This window comes from Brachyhypopomus gauderio, chromosome 2 (genome assembly GCF_052324685.1).
Source record: "Brachyhypopomus gauderio isolate BG-103 chromosome 2, BGAUD_0.2, whole genome shotgun sequence".
Lineage (NCBI taxonomy): Eukaryota > Metazoa > Chordata > Actinopteri > Gymnotiformes > Hypopomidae > Brachyhypopomus > Brachyhypopomus gauderio.
The window spans coordinates 31,363,944-31,368,261 of NC_135212.1; positions in this window are offsets into that span (position 1 = coordinate 31,363,944).

Genomic DNA, 4,318 nt, shown 5'->3' on the forward strand with positions numbered 1-4,318 from the left:
AGCGCTTCAGTGCTAAGACGTATTTTCAAAATAAAAGTCATGGGTTAGTACAACTTTGAAACATGTGCAACTGAACATGTGAACCTATAAACACAAAGGTATCAACTACAGAGAAGGAGCAATGTATTTCATGTGCATCTGGACTTGTGAAACATTTATCACATTTGTGAAAACACATCAAAGCTCCAATTTCCCATATTTTGCAACCCCCCATTTCAGGCCTATGATCAAGTACTAGTGGTGTCAATTTCAGGTTCAGAGATTAAAAGTCCTCACCAGGATTTTGCTCAAGCTTGCTAGATTTTCTAATTAGCAATCCAGGTAAAATTAGTGGAATCAACACAATCCAGGAAGCCTGAGCAAAATCTTGGTGAGGACTTTTAATCTCTGAACCTGGAATTGACACCTATCAAGTACACTTAAGGAGCAATGCATTTCATGTGCATCTGTAGTGGGAAATATTTATCACATCTGTGAAAACAAATCAAACCTCAGATTTCCTATATTTTGCATTGGTGGACCAGAATACATGTGGCTCACTGTTAAATAACATGACCTAGAGTTCAGGTCTATAGTGAAGTACACATAAGGAGCAATGCATTTACAGTGCATCTAGACTTGTGAAACATTTCTCACATTTGTGAAAACACATCAAAGCTCAGATTTCCTGTTTTTTACCACTGGTGGATTAAATAAGCTTTTTTAACAGTTTCCCAAATATTAATTCCTTAGTAATAAAAACCTTGTTGTTTCCCTGCACAATATTTACCACATCAATAGCCAGATTTCTGTGTTGACAAATTTTTACCTTGCTTTTGTGGGATAGTGGACTGTCAGGGGACTGTTACAGTTAGTTTTTTCATACCAGCTGAGATGCAGAATCCCTCCATCACCTTATTGTATACTGTAAGGAACCATGTAAAGCAAATCAGTAAATGCGACAGAGGCCTCAGCATCAACCCACAATATTTGAGAGCTTGAAGGTAAGAGAAAGGGACATGAATGGAGGATTCATATCCAACACTCCAAAATTAAGGTTTTCTGTTGTTCACAAGACAACTTTGTTATTGCATACCCTGTTGGAGTAAAAAAAAAAAATACTGTTTTTTTCCCCCATCACCTGACTCTCTGTACACTGAGTAATTTGGTTTTCTGCATCACACCTAGCTTTAAATTATCAGTCAAGCGTCCACTGAGTATATTGAAGATTAGTTGTGAGTGTTGTCATATCATACATGTATTCTCTGAAAGAAGGAATTTGGGTGCCATCCTGCAACTTCTCTCCACCAACAACAGTAAAATTATACAACCTACCATTATGCCCATTTAGACAGCCAAGATGTGGTATTTTCACCTGTTTTAAAGTAAAATGACATATCTTCAAAATAAGCTCTCACCCACCTAATATCTGGTACCTTAAAAAGGTTATATGACTTCCACAAAAAAATTGATTAGTGTTACATCCTGAGAAGCCAGAAATGTGCTGATTAACTTCACACAACTATAGCTGCTGGGAATTGTGGTTGGAAACAAGGTGAGTAAAAAAGGTTTTGATATTAGCAAAAAGCTTGTGATGTTAGGTTATAATTTGTAAGCATACCTTTAGCTCAAATGGCAGTTCAGCTGAATACATGTAATTTTTATTTTCACCACTGGGTGCAACTGTCAGCAAGGAACTAGCCACAGATAAAACAAGATAATCACATTCAGTTAGTACACTAAAACGTAATTCTTTGTGAAGACACACGGTGGTGGATAAACAATCAAGTCAAGGTAAATGAAAAAGCAGGAAAATTAAACATTTGTGTTTTGTTTATGTGTGCCCATGTTTAACAGACAGCCTGTACAACTGCTGAAGAAAAAGCATGAAGTCCGACATTAAGCCAAGAAGAAGACATTTATGGAATGAGGCTGGGAATGTTAAAATGTGGCTGAACACTATTTTTCAAAATCTGCCAAAGATAATCTCTTTCAAATCTGAAATTTGGCCCAAATTAGCTCTAAGGATTTTTAATGATGAGAGTATTGTAAACAGAAAATGGCTATCAATTGCTTGGAACAACAATAGACAGGGACTAAGAGACAAAGTTAATTAAGGAGCTGAATATAGAGGCAACATTTTCTAAATGCTCTGAATTCCAAGTTTGTGATGACACTTGTCAGAAAAATCTGACAACATGGAGGAAGTAGGCTACAGGATGCTGTTCTTGATGACAGTTTCAGTGAAAGTGAATGAGCCCACTCTGGTCAGGATCAAAAGGATGATTACGCAGATGGTGCTAGCCAACTTCACACTGAAAACAATACTTGCCAGATGAGATACAGTCAGCACAAGGATGTGCACAGACAATGGCGCAAAACAAAAAGCTTTCCTAGATCATTTCACATTTGTATCAGCTCTAAGAAATAGAACAGTTAACAGGTGATGAAAAGCAGACTAGCACAATTCAAGACAAAGAGAATTCCCTATTCCTAAATAAATTTACTTGCATTACTCTGCCTAGTTAAGTGTTAGTTTGGTTCTATCATTCTAAACATTGAGCCGTTCTTAATTCCCACTTTTGAACAATAAATGACACATAATGCACAGACAGGCATGAATCTGAGGTTACATAAGCACACATGAATATGCTGACATTTGACTAATAGCACGCAAACTAATACATGGATATGCATACACTTAATATAGCACATTACATGTTGATACTTGGTTCTACATAAATCTAAAAGAATACTACACCAGAACACAAGGGCAGAGACGTAGCGCAAAATTCTGGGGCCCCACCGCAAGGAGACAATGAGGAGGCCCGTGCGTGAGCTAAAATCTCGCGAGCGACCGTAGCGCGCGACCCTGCGCGAGCGGTGTAGGCGTTTATACTTTCGTGAGCGTCGCGAGCGTCACTGCAGTGTAGATATGGCTTTGCAGTGTTGTCCGAAACCATACGTTAACAAATACGAGCCTCTTGTAATTCCAAGACGAAACATGAGAGAACGTGAAGACGTTAAGATTGGGCATTTTGAAAATAAACAACCATTTAATAATTTGATAAAAAGCGAATAATTTCGAGTATATGTATAAATATTTAACTAAGTTTAACGTGCTGGGAAATATTGAAATGGACCTTGAAAGTGATGTACAAATGCTTTAATTCCACCTTGTTAAGGTGTATGAACCCTGCAAACATGACTTTGTTCATCGCGCTGAAGCGTGGAGCGCGTGCGAAGTTACAAAATTCGAGAGGTGCACGACCTCGAGAATCGACAGCGCGCGAGGCCCTCGCGCACGGGCGGAGCCACAGCGATTACGTCATTTTCGCCGCGCAGACCCTCAAGTATAAACCAGGCTTAAGCGTGGGGGAAAACATTAAAATCACCCAGGAGGATGACTAAACAACAAACTCGTCCTAAGGCGGGGCCCACCTGTGTTCGGGGCCCCCCCGCAGTGCGTGCCTTGCGTGCCCCTCCCCTACGCCAGTGCACAAGGGTATCTATGTGGGTGAAAGACGAAATACACTGGCATAATCTTAAACAAGTATTTTAAAATATAAAATAATAACAGAGAAAGATGGCAGTTCTGAATATTTCCATTAACATGGGGAATCATGTCTGCCAAGTCAAACGTCTGATATGTCCAGGCCCGTTGACAGTCTTGATGGGGCCCGGGACAAGAAAGTTTCATGTGCCCCCCCCTGCCGCGCACGTCATTTCAATTTTCTCTGTAGCAGACAATCCTTGGTCATCAAAGCTGTTTCTGACAGCTGATTGGTTTATACTTGACGCGTTGCAAGGCGCGAGGGTTCGCGGCGAAAATGAGGTAATCGCTGTGGCTCCGCCCGTGCGCGAGGGCCTCACGCGCTGTTGATTCGCAAGGTCGTGCACCTCTCGACTTTTTTTAACTTCGCGCGCGCCGCGCTTCAGCGCAATGAACAAAGTCATGTTTGCAGGATTCATACACCTTTATAAGGTGGAATTAAAGCACTTGTACGTCACTTTAAATGTCCATTTCAATATTTTCCAGCACGTTAAACTTAATTATTAAGTTAAATATTTATACATATTGTCGTGTTTTCTCTCTGTCTCTGCCCTCCAACTATGCTAGCGTCCGAGCTCCGTTAGCTGTCGGGCTAGTAGCCTGCTCACCTCGCTTCCCCGCTGCACAGACGCTTCTAACTTCCTTTTGTAGTGGGAGTGTGAGTAGGTGGCGTGGGTAAGGATTCACACGACAAAGGGAGTATGGTTCACACTACTTTAGTGAAGGGTTGATTTCAGAAGTACACAATAATGGACCGTCTAGCTCCAGCACCCGAACTACAACAGT